Source organism: Amblyomma mixtum, chromosome 3, assembly GCF_055824585.1.
Source record: "Amblyomma mixtum isolate Tamu chromosome 3, ASM5582458v1, whole genome shotgun sequence".
Taxonomy (NCBI): Eukaryota; Metazoa; Arthropoda; class Arachnida; order Ixodida; family Ixodidae; genus Amblyomma; species Amblyomma mixtum.
Genome location: NC_143014.1, coordinates 305,337,850 through 305,357,053, shown reverse-complemented (window position 1 = coordinate 305,357,053; position 19,204 = coordinate 305,337,850). Strand labels below are relative to the sequence as shown.

Below are 19,204 nucleotides of genomic sequence, written 5' to 3'. Positions count from 1 at the left end.
CCGCAGTTCGCCTAAAGCATGTTGCGATTTACAGGGCTCAGGTTCTCATCTTGCATGCTTTAATTATGCGTGCATCGAGAAGTTTCTAGTGTTCAGTCTGTGTTCTAACTTCAAAGTCCGCACAGGCCGAGACCAGATTAATAGCATGAATGAAAACGCTGCTGTCAACAGCGCTCTGTTGCAAACACACAGTCGTGGGGTTTAGAATCCTAGGGTAATGTTCTTGATGCAAGGTATTTTTATTTATTTAAGTTCCTCAGAAAAAAGTATCACGATACGGCACGGCAGCAGTATTCAGAGAGGAGAATAGGGTATAAAAATAAGCGGGTTTGTTTCGCCTTCGACTCAGGAGTACGCGCACAAAATTCGTTCGCAAAAAAAAAAAAATTGCGTCGCTACGTCGATAACTGAACTGCTCATTGAAATACCACTACTAATCTAAAATTAAAGAGAAAAAGAGTGTTAATCGCATGCGCAAAGTATCTGATAACATGCAGCCACTCAACGCGGGCCTACAGCAGACGCCGTGGCCGGCACGGCACACTGGTTGCTCGCAGCGCCACCGCGGCGATCATCCAGCAGCAGCCCCCGTCGCAGCCGGCGGACGCCAGACTAGCAAGTCTTTCTAGGGACCCTACCTATGCGTAAAATGTCTGGCATTGTAGTCTCACCAACCCCGTGCAAAAGTTTTTGAGTGGTAAAAAAGGCTAAACTCGTAAAACTGAAATATCATATCTTTTTGTTCATTACTGTATATACGAGAACCAGCAGTCATGGAAACCAAGTAGCATAGGGGAATGTTTTTTTTTATTTTATAATTTGTGCAATTAATCAATGAAATAACGATAGTAATTATTTTATCGCTAAAAGATAACTCATTAGAAAGAAAGAACGGAAAACCACCAACGCCAGGCTTTCACTGAAGGGCAGTGGTGGTGCCATCTGTGGTCTTCATAAGAATGCGCCATGACCTGAAAGGCACCGAGGCAACCATTGCTAGCTGCACGGGCCTTTTGATGGCGCCACCACCGCCCTTCGGCGGCCACTCGGCGATAGCGGCTTTCAATTCGTCAATTTTGGTGCAGACGATGACGGGTTTGTACCAAGAGTGGCTGAACCAGGTAAGCAGCGTTGTCAAACTTACAAGACAAAAGTTATCGCAATACCGAAGCTCTGTGCAGTTTCCCTGGAAATGAGCCAATGGTTGAGGTGGGAAAACTTTTTTTTTAAATCTTCATAATAAAGATGCACAATACTATTGTCGGTTTTGGTTCTGGTTCTCTTTCAGTTTAGTGATTTGTCTTCTGTCTTGTCTTAGTGTTAAGTCTGCTTTTAATTGGCTATCTATCTAGTGTCATGTGGGTTTATCTTATAAAAAGGCAGTGAGCCTCGGCTCCATTCGTTGGGGTCTGGACCCCAACTCTACAAGCCACATGGACGAAACTAATAAATTAAAGAAACTTTAGGAAGTATTTCACATCCTTGCAAAAGAGCGCATTCATACATATGAAGAATGAGGAGTAATTTATTTTTAACCGCCATTCAGTTACGCACGGCCTCGCCGCTAGCTGTCAAGAGATGGCGCGACCAGTTTTCCGAGGCGCATCGGCCGGAATACTCGGGAAGAGTAGGCAACTCTTAGATGTGCAGCTGTGCCCCTCATGTCACTTTTCATGTGAAAACTTTATATGGCTCAATGGCAACGAAACCCGGCGTTGTTGTCCAGACAAAAAGGTCCGAAAAGTGCAATGACATCATCATCACAGCTGCCATAGAAAACATAACCCCCATTGGCCTTTAGGTCAACGGCCTATAGAGTGAAGGTCAAAGATCTTTAGGTTAAATACCTTTAGGTCAAAGGCCTTTCGGGCAAAGGCTTTCAGTAAAAGGCTTAGAGTAAATGCCTTTTAACATAAAGGCCTACACACTAAATCTCTGACCTAGAAGCCTTTGCCATAAAGGGCTTCAGCCTAAGGCATTGAACCCTAAAGGCCTTCAAGCTAGATATCTTTGACTTAAAGACCTTCAACCTAAATGCCTGTACTGCAAAAGTCTTCAACCTAAAGGATGTAAATATATTTACTCAAAAGGCTTTTAGACATTACTACTATACTTCGTCTCACAAGATGTTTGCAGCACTACGGAAGGCAGAGCTCTCTCGTCCAATCAGGGCTGCAGGAACACAAAAAATAGGCCCTTGAATATTTGAGAGGTGTAAGACTATTAAACAATACGCACAGCAATTAAAAACATAGTTTGGACTGGTAGACTTAGACGGTAGAGTGTGCTTCAATCACTGGTGAAATTAACGGACAAAGCCCGCACGGACAGAGCTCTGCGAAGGCCTGCTACGAGGTAGTGATGTGTCGCCAGTTTCCAACATGGTGTCAGCCGAATCAGTTGTGTCGCCTGTGTGCCCTGTTTTCCCAACCAGGTGATCGCAGTTGGCTCCTTGAAGTGCTTCGCGTCGAGAGTGGGGGCAGTTCAAGTACGAATGCGCTCATCAAGAGGATGGCAAAACTCACCCAGGTGAGCGAGTGAACGCTTTACCAGTGGACAATGCAGACGTTGAAGGCTGGCCGAATGTTGTGCCCGAAGGAGCTGGCAGCGTTACAGTGATGGACAACGTGCCATGTCATTCTTTGAAGCAGGATAAAGTACGGTGGATGAGTAGCCTCAAAAAAGGACATACAGACTTGGCTGTCCAAAAAGGTATCGCGTATAGCAGCGACATGCTGAAGGCCGAGCTCATGAAGCTTGTCAACAATGTGAACACAGGTGGGGACCAATACCGTGTGGACTGCATCGTCGAAGCTGCTGGCCATCTTGTTGCACGCCTGCCATCCTACCACTGCCGTCTGAACCCGATAGAGCTTGTATGGAGTGATGTCAAGGGTTTCGTGGCCAGTCAAAACACGACATTTAAGCTCTAAGACATGGAGCTTCTGGTTTGGCAAGGCAAAATGCAAGTGACTGCTGAGAAATGGAAGAATTACGTGCAGCATGTTATTAGTGAGGAAGATGTGATGAGGAAACTGGACCACATCATCGACGATGTTGACCGAGGGCCGGCTATTGTTGTCGACCTGGAGGACGACACAACCAGCAGTTCTGAACAGAGCTGTGATGAGGACGATGAGATGAGCCCTATTAAAGTGCTATGCGTGCAAAAGTCAAGACCATCCAGTACTGTCGCAGTGAAAGTAATGAAAATTTAGTGTGAGTAATGAAAATGATAGTTGGTTTGGCTGATTTATGGGGTTTAACGTCCCAAACCGACTAAGGCTATAAGAGACACCGTAGTGAAGGGCTCCGGAAATTTCGACCACTTGAGGTTCTTTAACGTGCACTGACATCGCACAGTACACGGGCCTCCATCGAAATTCAACCACCGCTGCCAGGATCGAACCCGTGTCTTTCGGGTCAGCAGCCGAGCACCATAACCCCAGTAATGACAGTAATGAAAATGAGTGCAGTATGTTAATAGTGAAGAAGATGTGATGAGGAAACTGAACCACATCGTCTACAATGTTGACCGAGGACCGGCTATTGTTGTCGACGTGAAGGACGACACAACCAGCAGTGCTGAATAGAGTTGTGATAAGGACGATGAGATGAGCCCCATTAAAGTGCTAACATGCCCGCAAAAGTCGTGACCATCCAGTACTGTCACAGTGAAAGTAATGAAAATTAAGTAAGAGTAATGAAAATGAGAACGACATTGTCTCTCATGAGATATGGCAGACGCCATAGTGGAAGGCTCTGAATTAATTTTGACCGCTTTTTCGTTGACTTTCGCGTTGCACATGGGCTTGTTTTGCATTTCGCTGCCATAGACATTCGGCTACCCTGGCCTGCATTTGACCCAACTTAATAGTGTAGTGACCACGCTGGAATAAATAAATTTATATTCACATGAGAGGAACATTGAAAATAACTGTGTTGTAACAACAGAGGAACTGATACAAACAGGTGGTGACAAAAACAAAGTAGGGCCAGTCGCTTTGGAACGAGCGTCCGCCTGTCTGAAAACAAAAAGATGAAAGAATAAAAAGACATCAAGCACCACCTGGTAGAGGCAGAAAGAAGCTAACTACTAGTACGCCTTCTTTCACATGGATGGAGCCACCTGTAAGTAATTGGCAGGGTGTAGGAACACACTAATGTAGTGCGTGCTCTCCTGATTGGACGAGAGAGCTGTACCTTTCGTAATGCTGCAAACATCTTGTGAGACGGAGTATAGTTACTAACAAATATAGTTGACTAGTAGCCCACAATGAAGTATAAATGCTTTCGTATTTGGTTTGGTTTATGGGGATTAACGTCCCAAAGCGACTAAAGCTATGAGAGACGCCGTAGTGGAGGGCTCCGGAAATTTCGACCACCTGGGGTTCTTTAACGTGCACTGACATCGCACAGTACACGCGCCTCTAGAATTTCTCCTCCAAAGAAATTCTAGCCGCCGCGGCCGGGATCGAACCCGCGTCTTTCGGGTCAGCAGCCGAGCACCATAACCACTGAGCCACCGCGGCGGCTTTCTTTCGTATTTACAGTATGTAAGTAGTCTTAAGGGCCCTCAGTAATTTTTTCTATGACTTCTACAGAGACTTTCATATTCATCTGTCCGGATTTTTAAAAAAAATCATGTTAGCAAAGTACTGGCCTAATCGAGGGCAAACATCGCTCAAGAGGTAGAATATTACGATCTACGTTCTTTGGGATGCGATTAAACATCAGCACTTGCCTGCATTTTCTAGAATTGAGATTGAACTGCTTTCGGGTGCGAGTACAGTTTTCACAGACACGAGCCAAACAGCTAATCTGACAGGCTGCTCCACCTGCCAGACGAAAAAGCAACCGAAAGCCCGGCTCGGTGGGTGGCTGAGTTGCGGGTTTGTTATTAAGCTTACTGTTGCATTTTTGCAGTGCTTAAGTTAGTGGGGTGATGGCTCTTCCATTGAATTTAATTTTAACAAGCAGACGAAAACGAAATGGCACCTGCAAGGAACTGCACAACCTGCGAGAAGCCATCGATTATTTCCCCAACCGGCATGTCACGCAGCCCCTTGTTTTGTGTGCCAAGCCAGCCTTCCCGAAAACTGTACCTGTGGGCGGCAGCAGTCTTTCAGTAATTAGAAAAAATCAGGCAATTATCGATGTGAAATTTCATCTCAAAGAATACAGACAATAATATGCTAGATTGTGAGAAATACATGGTCTGTTCTGAAAGTAGTAGGACTCATTTTTTTCAACAAAATTTGCTCTGGTTTGGTTTGGTTTATGGGGTTTAATGTCCCAAAGCGACTAAGGCTATGAGAGACGTCGTAGTGGAGGGCTCCGGAAATTTCGACCACCTGGGGTTCTTTAACGTGCACTGACATCGCACAGTACACAGGCCTCTAGAATTCCTCCTCCAAAGAAATTCTAGCCGCCGCGGCCGCGATCGAACCCGCGTCTTTCGGGACAGCAGCCGAGCACCATAACCGCTGAGCCACCGCGGCGGCTTTCAACAAAATTTATTCAAGAGAATAGTACAAACGATTACAATTTTTCACCCTTCCGCACCTACACGCTGCTGCCAATGAGTTTTACAGTTTTCGTACGCCTCCAGGAACGCCTGGACCGGAATGCTGTTTAGCTCCCTCGTCACGGCCTGTTGAACCACCTCTACCAATCCGTGATGTTTCCCCTCGAGCATCAATTTTATTCTCGGGAATAGAAGAAAGTCTGGCGGGGCCAAGTCGAGGCTGTAGGGGGGCTAAGGCAGCGTTGCCGCCTTGTGCTGGGCAAAAAATTGGGGTCCTCATTCACATGATGAAGAAGATCCTACCAGTTGACCTTTTCGTCCTCTGACAACACTCCCGGCACTAACTTCGCGCACGCTTTCCTCATGGATAAGTTTTCTGTCACGATCTCAAAAACTTGGGTTTGAGGAATGCTCAAGTCATCAGCAATCATTCTGATACTCATTCTATGATCACTGTTAAGTAAATGTTTCCCTCGCTACACATTTTCGTTGGTCTTGCTGGTCGAAGGGCGTCTGGAGCGGTCGTCTTCCTCCACTCTTTCCTTACCTTGTCGGAAAAGCTTGTGCCACCCAAAAAACACCTGATCTACCCATGGAAGCATCACAGTAGGCCTACTTAATCATATTGTGAGTCTCTTTGCCCGTTTTACCAAGATTTACTCAAAATTTGATTGCGTATCGCTGGTCCAGTAAACGCTCGATGATTCTGCGTGACGAGACGTTTCAACAGGGGTTCACAGTACAAGCGACGTCCTCTCTTGAACGGCCGAGAGCCGACTGCCGATTTTCCCCAGCATTCCCAATATCCCCCTTCAACGATCCTGCACGTGCAGACCGCCTCTCTTCTGCCCGTTCTCGCAGGAAAAAACCAGTCCTACTACTTTCAGAACAGACCCTCTATTTGCTTCAGATTAAGGCCAGTTAAGAAGTTTGCGGGGATACAGTGGCGGCAACTGACAAAGGACAGGGTTAATTGGAGAGACATGGGAGAGGCCTCTGCCCAGCAGTGGGTGTAGTCAGGCTGACGATGATGATGAGCCCAGTGATTGGCAGACAGGAATTCTTAAAACCTGGAGAGGTGAATATGGAAGTGTCTGTAGTTAAGTGACGTTTTGTCATAATCTGCCTGTGTGGCTTTGAGCGACGGCATTAGTGTAAATTTATTCCTTCTTGCATTAAACTCATTAGGGCAGAAAGAGCAAAAACTGTCAGCCGTGTCAACGGGTACACGTTGAGGAATAATTGCAGAATCGAACGGTTGAAAAAAGGCAGCCACTTCTCACCATTGAATGCCCTCCTGCAGCTGGTCGCCTCTGCGTCGATCAGCCGCTGTCCTGATGGCGAGGCAGGAACACCCAGTCCTATGAAGGGAACAGCCATCAAAGACATTGTAGGTAGTTCCGACTGAGTGTTCAGGAACGTGTATAGCATCACAGTCAAGAATAGCAGGCGATTTCAAATGAAAATGCTACAGTTACTTAAGACTACAGTCAGGCTGCGAAAATTCAAGTGAGAAATGGGGTTTCTACCATTCATGAAGCCAAGGCCAATCGAGTGACGCGCGCGTCGATGAAGATGACCAACCCATTTTCAGTTCGGGCCTCAGAAAGTTTCGCTAGGTGCCGAAGCTCAGCCACAGCTTTTCGCTTCACCTTCGCCGCTGTGCTTTACAGGTAGGTCTTCGCCATGCAAACAAATGCGGCCGCGATAGCCTGACTGGAGCCCTCGATACTGTGCCTGCAAATGTTTATTGGTGTGCAGAACGATATGTTAAACGGCAGCCCACATATGCACGTCAATAAACGGGTTGCGTGTTAGTTCTAGTTTATAACTGTGCCAGTGTGGCTGGGGTGAAATTTCCGATCTTATGACACCTACGCGAGCGCTCCAGCGCTCGCCGAAGTCGTTTACAGGCCCCGAGGCCCTGCGGCACCGCTTACGAAGCTTGGAGTACTCACCGAAGCCAGAGTTAGTCGAATAAAACCATAGAATGCACACGAGGAAACAGAGCCGAACGACGACCTTCACGGTAGCTGGTCGTCGCCGCCCAAGTAGCCGAGTCCTCTCCAGAGCGTAGCTGTTGGCTGACTGTGAGATCCAGTGTGCCACGGCGACACAGTTAGGTCCACGTCAGTGTTCGATCAGTGCCTTTCTTCACGCGCCGCGTTCTTTGCACGCGGCGGCGATTCTTCGTCGTCGTCCTGTTTTCTTTATGCTTTTTGTCGTTGCTTCTCGGTGTTCACATTCGCCCATGCATTCGCCTGTCGGCGCCATGTTGACTCTCCAATTGGCTAATTCTTGATGCCCGGCTGGAAAATGTGACTTTCCACACTTTACCACACTATTTACCAATTTGGAGGGCCGCTCCTTGAAATTTGATTGACTGGAACGATGTTACGTGAAACACGTACTACGTGATACGAAAACATTATGTAGCGATAATTTCGCCTGGCCGGAAGGTACCCGATTTATGTTAATTAGTAAATGGAACGCTGATCTATATGAAGTTAGGTCGTCGCAGTTTAATAGGTATTTATTTAAGTTTAGAAAATTCTTGTTTTGATTGCACAAGACAATGAAACAGCATCATGAGCAACGTTCTCAGACAGTTTGAGTTTCTGGCGTGCCTATCGTGGACGTCGCTGGAACTAACGGCGCTGCAGTGGCGCTTTTCTACACATCTCGCGTGTCGTCCGCTACACCCTCGTAAAGATGGGCGGCGCCGCGCCCATACTTGCAGGTAAATTAATTTTTTTTTTCCGGCGTGCGCAAACAAGAATATGGCATAACTGCTGTTGGTACCTGGCGAAAAGCTGTTCCGCTTGGAGGGCACAAGGACTCTCGCTGCAAGGATCTTCACACTTATCAGTCTGCATGACAGCACGCGTTTTTGGTGACCTTCGCCTGAATTTCACAATTTGTGGCTTTGAGAATCGGTCTGGAAGGGCTGGAAAGAGTCGACGGACGGCACCGGGCACTAGCACCCAGTTCCTGCGAGGAATTCGGACCTCTTGCTCATTCACAACGTGCTTGTACTCCTTGATAATATCGGCGTGCTCAAAATGACGCTCACATATCTTAGACGTGTGAGAGCCGTCTATCCTTGCGATGCAATATCTCCAACCTAACTCGCTTTCATTGCGAGGTGGTTTGAAAAAATGACCGGTTGCATCGTTTCTGTTGCCATTTGTGCAGCCGGGCGCAAGGCAGGATGGCTTGTGTACCTCTCGCTTGAAGTCACCAAGTATACATATTCACAACACGTTTTTCACAACATTAACAGCACCATCACACGAAAAACCAGCTCAAAAATCTGACTAGCCTGTCGTAACTGCAGCGAGCGAAACTCCCGCGACAGCAGACGATGTAGAAATCCTCGACTGCAGCGCCACTAGTTCCCGCGACCGCCATTTTAGCCACCTTCCGAGCGGAGCTGCGAAACCATGTGCGAAACTGAACCTGTCTAGGATCTTTGGTGAAGCTAGTGTGCTCACTCCGCGCTGGCTCAATGGGGGAGCGGTGGCCCAGCGAATGTCGACAGGTTTCTGTTTCGCGGCGCCGACACGAGGTGGCGCCACAGTAGACTTCACGCAGAAACAGCAAGTTCAGGTCCTAGTCCAGGCTAAAATAAAGCAGTCCTCTGATAAATGGCTGGCTGAAGTTCGCGAGGCAAATAAAGGGGGGCCAAGAAAATTCTGGAACCATATAAGCTGGTTGGGAAAAACAAATCAAAGAAAGCAGGAACAGATTATAGATGCTGAGGGAAAATGTTTGGAGGGAGACGATGCTGTGGACTACATTACGTCATTTATAGCTGCGTCTTTTAGCGACGCCAATGGGGTAATCTCCCCAAGTGAGGCGGCAACACAGGACAGCACAAAAGAGAACAGCTTAGAACTGACTAGTCTTAACTGGGAAAAGGCGGAAGCGAATATTCCTAAAACCACATCCGCAGGGATAGACGAAATTCCAATTAAGCTGATTAATGAACTTGGCCCAAGAAGCAAGGCCGCGCTGATAAAAGCATTGCAGGCAGTCATAACAAATCAGCAAATTCCGCACAGCTGGAGACAGAGTAAAATGAATTTGATTTATAAAGGGAAAGGAGATAAGATGAACATAAAATCCTTCCGTCCGATTACGATAACATCTGTTATGTACAGGCTGGCAATGCAGGCGGTGAAATTAAAAATGCAGTCATGGGTAGAAGGGAATAGGATACTCGGAGAACTTCAGAATGGGTTCAGAAGGGGTAGGCGGTTAGATGATAGCCTGTTCGTGCTTACCCAATGCATAGAAATAGCTAAGGCGGAAAATAGACCTCTGTTTATAGCCTTTCTAGACATAAGCGGTGCATACGATAACGTGAACAGGGAACTCCTGTGGAGCATATTGAAAGATTTAGGTATTGGTGATGAGGTAATTGATTTTCTACAGGAAATCTACCGAGATAATGAAGTTGAAATTACATGGGAAGGGAAAAAAAGTACCACAACTGTAGGGGTGCACAAAGGATTAAGGCAAGGTTGCCCTCTATCACCGCTGTTGTTCATGCTTTACGTGATAAATATGGAAAGAAGGCTAGAAGAAAGTAATCTGGGTTATAATCTATCGTACAGATTAGGCGGAAATGTAGTTGAGCAGCGACTCCCGGGTTTAATGTATGCGGACGATATTGTACTGTTAGCAGATAGCCAGGAAGATTTACAAACTTTGGTTAATTGCTGTGGAGACGAAGGAGACGCTCTAGGATTCAGTTTTAGCGCAACTAAATCAGGTGTGATGATTTTTAACGATACAACTGATCAGGTGCTTACAATACAAGGCCACGAAATACCCAAAGTGGCCGAATACAAATACCTTGGGATATGGCTAAACGAAGGGCAGATATACACGGAAAAGCATGAACAGGCTCTTAGGGCAAAAGGACGAAGAGACGCCGGGATAATGAAACATAGGGCATTATGGGGGTACAACAAATATGAAGTACTAAGAGGTATTTGGAAAGGAATAATGGTGCCGGGACTTACTTTCGGCAATGCGGTTCTGTGCTTAAGGGCAGAAGTTCAGTCGAGATTAGACGTAAATCAGAGAGCTGTTGGAAGATTAGCACTAGGTGCCCACGGCAAAACCACAAACGAGGCAGTACAAGGGGATATGGGCTGGGCATCGTTCGAGGCACGGGAAGCTAAGAGTAAAATACTATATGAAGAACGCCTGAGGAAATTGGACGATAACAGATGGGCAGCTAAGGTATTTAAATATTTATACAGAAAGAACGTTGACTCACAGTGGCGGAAAAGAACTAGAAAACTAACCAGTAAGTATGCCGGTCATGAGGACGGAGAAAGAAAGAGCATTAAACGACAGGTTAAAAACGCGGAAGTTAAAAATTGGATGAATTCAATGGAAAAGAAACATAGTGTAGAACTATATCGATTCTGGAAAAAGCAGATCAGGAAAGAATTTTTCTATGATAACTCAAGAGGCAGTGCCCTACTTTTTGAAGCTAGATCAGGTTGTCTTAGAACGCGCAGCTACAAAAAGAAATTTAACGAAGAAGATGACACATGTGCAGTGTGTGGTAGATCTGTGGAAACAATTGAACACCTCATAATCAAATGTGATGGTATCCATCCGGATGTCGATGCAGGCACAGTCACTCTTTCTGAGGCCCTAGGGTTTAAAGATAACAATGGTCATGTAAATAAATCTGCAGTGGAAGTCAGCAAAAAGCGATTGGAGGATTGGTGGCTGAAAAGCAGAGATGTGGCATAAGGTTAGAATAGTAGGAAACCGTAGGAAAAGTTGATGGAGAATCTTAATGAGAATTGCCAACACAGTAAACAAAAAAAAATAATAAAGAAAAGCTGAGCATGGTGGCAAAGCCACCACCCCGTTTCAAAGGGGGCGCTCCTATCCATCCATCCATCCATCCATCCATCCGGTAGGATTTGCCGTCGCCGTCAGTGCGCCGTGTGTATTTGTGGGCTCGTTGTTGTTCTGTTGTGCGGTTTTGCACTGGTTTGAGCGCTTCTCGGGGGGTCATTTCACGTTTTTGTTCACGTATGGTGCCAGTGCTTGTTCAAGCTTGCCCAGATAAGCGGCCTTCAAATGCAGGGCCCCCCAGATTCAAACTTGGGTGCCTGCGCATTACCACGATGAGCACGTAGGTAGAAGTGACTGTAGACTTGTTTTCTACGTAATAGGGTATGTTGCACGGAAGTGTGTACTGGAGACAAATTGCCAAATGTGCATTACCTTGCTTACAATGCAGTCTCCCAATGAAAACTGTTTTCCTGCGAGGCTGACAAAATACCGCGACCATGGAGGACTGCTCTACCCACCGGCGCAGCTTTATGGATTTGTGTTGAAGCTTGAAAACCTCTCCACAGAAAACCTCACAGAACCAACTTCTTTTTGAAGTCTGCTTCTAACCACTTCCAACATATGAAGAATGCTTTCGGAATGTAATTCATTGCAGCGAAGAAAAACTCGAACGGGCGAAGCACCTTAAACTGAGCCGTTGCTGACGCTGCTCTGAAGTGCTAGAAAAAGTTGAACGGAAAAGAGGCGAAGTGGTTTAGTTTACGGGGTTTTATCGTCTCTGAGCGACTCAGGCTATGCGGGCTCCGGAAATTTCCACCACATGGGTACAACTCACTGTAACCTGGGGTTCTTCAACGTGCACTGACATCATACAGTACGCGGGCCTCTATAATTTCGCCTCCATCGAAATTCGACAGCCGTGGCCGGGTTCGAACCCATGTCTTTCGGATCAGCAGCCGAGCGCCATCTGAGCCACCGCTGCCAGAGGCGAAATGAGCGAGCATAAATGCATGCAGTGATGACAAATCTGCCTCATTCTTTATTTTTTTTAAATAGCAGTGGATGCTGCATGGCTGTTCAAAAAAATGTGAAGTCAGTTACTGTTGTGTCGAAATTGTTTCGGTACGCGTGCCTCGATCGTATTTTTTTAAATAATGTATATGCCCCCCCCCCCCCCCCCCCCCCCCTCTTCCTTGTACTTTCGCTCACTTATGTGTCTCCCTTCTACCTCCCTGCCCCTCTGTGTTATGTGTGCTGCAGCTTGGCTCCTTGCGAATAGAAATAACTGCTGCCACCGACACACTCTCCATTCCGCGTTTGTCCCTGGCATATAATCAAATTCCGCCACACCACATATGCTACTACTATTAACTTTAAGTATTAAGACAAAAAGCTGTATGACCCCTTGGTACGCAGTGCGTTGTAACTGCAAGGAAACATTGCAGGCACGAGTGACAATACGTGATCATCCCTGCGTGCCAAGCGTATACTGATAAAAGTTGCTCATGTAACCCCTCATGCAATGTCCCTTGTGGAACTTTGAGAGATAAATAAACATGTGCACATGCCAGAAATTAAGTTCCATTCAAGATCTGCCGACCCATTTCGATGACACACACGCGAATGTTGCGATAATAATTCAATTTGTCGGCGCGGCTACCACGGCTACTGCGACGCCAGCCGAATGCGCCACTCGCTTTCACCCGTGAAGACGCGTGCAGCGCCACCACGCGCCACCGCGCCCTGTCGACACCGGCGGGGTCACCCCGAGCGGGCCTGTGAGCACACTACCCAATATTCTAGTTCACTGTAGTGAAGCCTTCTAGAACTATCATAGAGTTTCTTACTATAGTAAGAAACTCTATGAGAACTATAGATCTAGAATACTGTAGTCTGAGGGTACAACCATAAAAAGATTGAAGGACTATGGTACAACTCAACGTTTCTAGTAAACTGAAACGTTTGAGAGCATTAATTAGTGAAGCGTGCAGCCGCATAGGGGCGCCAACTGCTCTCCCGCAGCAAACCCTTGGCTCGCAGTGAGGAATTATCGCTCTGTCCGGGTAGTATAGCGCGGAAATGGCGGCGCTTGTTTAGCTGCTCGCATAGAGTTTCTATGGCTGCTCGCCTGCTCGCCGCATTTATTCGTCGTCTGTGAGCTCGAACTGCGAGAGGTGAGTGACTCTCGAGAGCACCGCGATGCTTTCTAAGTGTCCCTGACTAGACAGTTCGGCTGTGCGATCACCTGCCGAGGCATGTATGGTGTGGTGGCCGTGAAAGGATGCATTGCGCCTAGAGGCAGCGAAAGGGAGTGCCGAACTGATCGCTCTTCCGTGCGCGATGAGTGGATGACACGACAGGTGTTCGTGCTGCCGAGCAACAAACTCTAGGAATGCGTCGCGCTTCTTGACCAGACATCCGTGCGCACTTGCGCACTATAAAGGTGGTTGTAGTTTGTGGAAGAATATTCCTTTTCAGAACTGAGCATGGGGTTGTTTGCAAACTTGCATACAATCTTCATTGGACGGAGCCATGTATTGCAGCAATACCTTCTCATCTGAAGTGCACTGCTTTCAAAATAAACGCGCAATGCCTGTCACCGCTTTCGTGGCTGCTCTTAGCGTTTCTCTATCGTGCTGACCCGTTCTCATACCTTATTTGTGCTACATGCAGATTGCTGAAAGCGATCCGGATACACTGAAGGTTGAGCCACAAGCTTATTGTGGGCTTCCAGGACTACTTTGAAGATGACAACAACGTGTACATCATAATGGAGCTCTGCTCCTATAGGGTATGTCCAGTGTTTGTGCACTTTCCCAGTCTTACTTAGATCCTTCGTATGGCTTCTGAGCCTCAAGCTACTGCAGTATATGCCAAGCAGCACTCTGGGCGTCGTAGTGCATGCTCTTAGAGATAACAAATAGTTCCATTATTGCGAGCTTTGAGCCAACATGTACCGGTCAGTTGCTGCACGTAGCTATGTTTCAAGCACTCAAGAAAAGGGGTGGGGTTTACTTTACGATATATGCAATTTATATATAGCTTTCATTGATTACGAGAAAGCATTTGACTCAGTGGAAATCTCAGCTGTCATGCAGGCATTGCAGAATCAGGGTGTGGAAGAGTGTTATGTGAAAATGTTGGAAGATATTTATAACGATTGCACAGCTGCTATAGTTCTCCATAAAGTCAGCAATAAAATTCCAGTACCGAGAGGTGTCAGGCAGGGAGACACGATCACGCCAATGCTATTCACCGCCTGCTTACAGGAGGTATTCCGGGGCCTGAAATGGGAAGAGTTGGGGATAAGAGTTAATGGAGAATACCTGAGTAATTTGTGATTCGCTGATGACATTGCCTTGCTAAGCCACTCAGGACAAGAACTACAAAGCATGATCAATGAGTTAGACAGGCAGAGCAGAACGGTGGGGCTAAAAACTAACATGCAGAAGACCAAAGTAATGTTCAACAACCTAGCAAGGGAACAGCATTTCGCAGTTGGTAGCAAGGTGCTGGAAGTAGTAAGAGAATATGTCTACTTTGGGCAGGTAGTGACCGCAGATCCGGATCATGAGAGCGAAATAACTAGAAGAATAAGAATGGGATGGAGTGCATATGGCAGGTTCTCTCAAGTCATGAATGGCAGTTTGCCAATATCCCTCAAGAGAAAAGTATACAACAGTTGTATCTTACTGGTACTCACCTATGGGGCAGAAACGTGGAGGCTAACAAAGAGGGTTCAGCTTAAGTTAAGGACAACGCAGTGAGCTATGGAAAGAAAATTGATAGGTGTAACGTTAAGAGATCAGAAGAGGGCAGAGTGGGTGAGGGAACAAACGCGGGTTAATGATATCCTAGTTGAAATCAAGAGGAAGAAATGGGCTTGAGCAGGGCATATAATGCGAAGCAAGATAACCGCTGGTCCTTAAGGGTAACGGAGTGGATTCAAAGAGAAGGCAAACGCAGCAGGGGACGGCAGAAAGCTAGATGGGCAGATGAGATAAGGAAGTTTGCGGCGATACAATGGCTGCAACTGGCAAAGGACAGGGTTAATTGGAGAGACATGGGAGGGCCCTTTGCCCTTGAGTGGGTGTAGTCAGGCTGATGATGATGATATGCAATTTCCGTCAGTTTACGCCTATTACCGCTGTATTTTTGACATTTTAACGGTCTTGTATAATAATAGTCGGTCACGTATCGTTCAAGGTGGATGTCTGGTCAGTCTGCTGCATCCTGTGAGTGTTACATGCCACCAGAGGTTACCAAGAATTCGGCTCGTAAGGAAAAAGCGGCGCGTAGTACGGGGGGGGGGGGAAATTGCTGCCATTGCTCGCTGGTAGTACCAAGTGGCATGACTTTGAAGCTTAAGTGCTTCACCATTGGTAGGACTGCAGGCCTACCGCAATAGCTGCCGTGGCTATCCCGTTTGTATTCTGAGTAGTTGTCAATAGCATCCTTTGGCGGACACATTTCAAGGGATATGCATCATGCAAGAAATGCTCATGCTGGGTAAAGCAGCATCTGGCCTCCACGAAAGCGACCCGTTTTTCCCTTCGTAGCTGAGTCATGGAACGAATTAAGGCTGTAAATAAAGCAATGCAAACCAGTGGTGTGCTTGGAATGGACAGAGCAGGGGCAGAGTCCATTGAGCAAAGTAAACTTCCTGAGGAAGGTGCATTCTCGTAACAAGATCGCTGAGGTGGACAACAGTGAGCAGATAATTCGTCTTGCGGTGTGTGAGCTGGAAAGGTGAAACGGGCATATTGCACTAGTTTGTTCCACTTGCCCATTCATCTGTTCGGGCACAGCACCTGGCTCCCGACTTTTAGACACTTTCTAGAGGAGTGCTGTGTAATGGGTTGAAATTGTCGGACTGAATAGGTCCTTTTATTCAACCCGTGTATGTGAGTCTCATTAAGGGAGAGTTTTTGCAGTCTGGTAATTGTTTCAGCAATTGAAAAGCTGCACGAAGAGGACAGGACAAGAAAAGATTAAAAGACGTGTGCGTCTGTGTCTCTCCTCATCCTCTTGTCTTTATCAGCTTTATAATCCGCCTTTTTCACGACGCGACTGCGCATGCGCCCATCCCCTGGTGGCGGTGTCGCGAAACATACTGGAAGTGTAAACAAACCGGCTTCCTACGCGGCGGGGTGCGTTGCTGCAGCCTTCGGGCGCTCAGCACGACGCATTTGGCGATGCCTACGACATGTGTTGCATACGGCTGCAATGCCCAATATGTAAAGGGAAGCACAGTCGATTTTTTTCACTTTCCGAACGCTTCCCGGGACCGCCTTCGACGCGAAGCGTGGATAAAAGCAGTTCGCCGGCTCGATGGTCGTGGCCGCCCTTGAGTACCGTCAAGAACGTCAAAACTGAGCGGGAATCACTTTGTGACAGGTATGGACGAGGCACCGCGGTTAAATGCGTGTGCAGTCTATCACGAAATCTTTTATTCGTGGGCAGGAAGGCCTCGGCACCGTGGCACCCAGACTTCCGGTCGCTGATCTCAAGATCACGGTTTCGATGCACACCACGACAGCCGCATTTCAGTGGAGGCGAAATACAAAATTGCTGTGTATGTCATTACTCGTGAAATAAGTCCAAGTCGCATATAATAATACGGAGCCCTCCACTGAAGCGTTCCACACAGCCCATGTGTCAGACGTTCAAATCCACGTATAATACCATGGCGTGCGCTCATCGGAGGCAGCTGTTTTTCAAGAAACAAGCAAAGGTGCACTGCGGAGGTAGCCTCACACGCTTCCAGTTCGTCACCAAAAATGGCTTTAGGTTTGTAACCCGGTAGGGCAAAAAGTGAATCGGGTATATTTAAGTTATCTCCAAACGTTTTGCAGCACGCACATCCGTACGGATCCCTATGGACGGGCAGATGGTGGAACGGAAGAAAAAATAGAGAACACTCGAGGCAAAAATGTGGCCATTTCATCTGTTCCTACATTAAAACACTGCAAACTGGAATCGCACACCAGCAAGCACATACGAGTTTGCACTTTTAATATCGCGACTGTATGCAGATCGGCCTCCATGCAACTAAGCTGCGGCACGTTTTGATAAAGCTAAACAGCGCTACCACCAATAAATGGGAAATGATCGGGGATATTTCATTGAACATTACGTTCCGAATGTAGCCTTCATATTTGAAGCGGCGGCCCTTGCTTAGGTGGCGATCGCATCACATGCCGGATGATCGGAGATACTGAAGAATTTGCTCTTCGGCAGGCACAGCAGCCTGCCTCGGACTTCGCACCCCGCCATCAGTTAGCCGTAGAAATCCTCCAGATACCAGGTGCTACCCAGGACACGCCATCATCGACAGATTCCAACAAAACGTGCTCCGCAGCGGCACTCAGTCCGGCCGGGTTGGGCGCGCAGTACCCTTCCAGTGAGCTTCCAGCGTTGTACGCGAGGTGGCAGCACAGGAAAATGAAAAAGGCCGATTGCTGAATCAATGAACCGTCTTGCCCATCATCATGTCTTACTTTCTTGAAATGTCTTCGTGAAGCCCTGAACTGTCCACGGAGCACAGCATGCATATGAAGGTTGGCACAGATGTTACTGTAGCCTCTTTCACCGTAGCTTCTTGGGTTCCACTTTTCACTGCGTTTTGCAGCACTTGCTCCTCGCGTGCAGCACTTTTCTCCTCGCATGCACTGCTCTGCTGGCCCCAGTGAGATGTGGCCCCTTTTGTAAAGCAACATCCACGTTCATTACAAATAGGCCAGAGTGCCGCATGTGATCAGTAAGCCTGTTTTGCGCCGGTTCACACTGCTTGTTGGGAATCCTCCGTTTGAGAGCTCCTCATTGAAGAAAACTTATGCCCGCATACAAAAAAAAAGCTTGTTCCATTTGCCATCTATGCAGAGCTCAATGGCAAGTTCCCTCATCCAGAGGATGCTTCAGGTAGAACCAAAAAGTAGATCAAGCATCGAGGACATCTTGCAGGACTTTTTGACCTGCGGTAAATTTTTTTTTATTTCGAGGGGGCATTACTTAGGTGTATAGTGCATTGAATATTTACACAGCAGCTCATGTCGCTGCAAAAACTCAGGATCTCATCTCTTTATGTGCAATCGGGTCAGTAAAATTTGCGGACGGTGTTCGTTACGTGCATATTAAGTATGTAGCATATTTGATAGTAGTTAAATTACTGTAAATAATGTACTTTTCAGGTTGTAATTTAAGGAATTGCTTCTTGGTCTGTTATTTAATAATGTAAGTAATTGTACTGTGACAATAATTTTGCAGCAAAAGTAAATAATTACTAGCGAAACTACATTTATGAAAATGCACTTCTACTCTGTGTCACCAGAGCTTTGATCTCTCGTGCATTCTGTTTGGTACCTCGAAAGCAAGAATGACGCGCGGCAAGAACGTCATAGGACTGTGCCTCCTAGACTGCCGGTATCCTCTGTTTCGGGTCGCTGCCCGCCGGTATTACGCGATAGCACGAGGACCTCGTTCTGCTGAAAAGCCAGCATCGGTCGTCGCCCTGTGTAAGTCGGAAAAAATTCCAGAATATAGAAGTAAATCATTAAAGAAGATAACCTCCATAGGATTTCGGACCCTGGCCCTCTGCGTGCCATGTGTGCACGAGCATAGGCCATGAAGGGTCGTTGGTTCAGCCGTTCGACTAAACTTTTGACCAACTTAGTAAGGTACGTTTTGGGGGCGTACTGATGTTATAGTAAATTAGCAAAATAAAAACAAACAAATATGCTAATTACGGGTCATAAATTGCTCGAAATGATAAGGCGGTGTTATGGTGCTTTATTGTATTGAAACAAGTGGCTTGTACTTGTAAGAGTAAAAATGAAAAAAAAAAGATTG

General features: G+C 46.9%; 1 protein-coding gene and 1 long non-coding RNA gene across 15 annotated transcripts in view; one reads left to right on the top strand and one right to left on the bottom strand.

The window, feature by feature from the left end:
• The window catches only part of LOC149355467 (uncharacterized), a 109,556-nt gene extending 101,427 nt beyond the window's left edge, over positions 1-8,129 (bottom strand). For 4 of the 6 annotated variants that reach the window (XM_089583803.1, XM_089583808.1, XM_089583807.1 and 1 more), the window contains exons 1-2: positions 7,486-8,128; positions 6,811-6,888 (exon numbers count right to left, since the gene is read on the bottom strand). The gene's annotated coding sequence lies outside the window, so the exon portion shown is untranslated. Of the gene's footprint in view, positions 1-6,810; positions 6,889-7,485 lie in introns of all 6 variants that reach the window. The other 2 variants (XM_089583804.1, XM_089583809.1) reach the window with 2 other exon arrangements.
• Positions 8,130-13,417: 5,288 nt separating this feature from the next.
• Positions 13,418-19,204, top strand: part of LOC149355466 (uncharacterized) — a 52,693-nt gene continuing 46,906 nt past the window's right edge. For all 9 annotated transcript variants that reach the window (XR_016291518.1, XR_016291517.1, XR_016291512.1 and 6 more), the window contains exons 1-2: positions 13,418-13,530; positions 14,030-14,147. This is a non-coding gene — a long non-coding RNA (uncharacterized LOC149355466). The remainder of the gene's footprint in view (positions 13,531-14,029; positions 14,148-19,204) is intronic.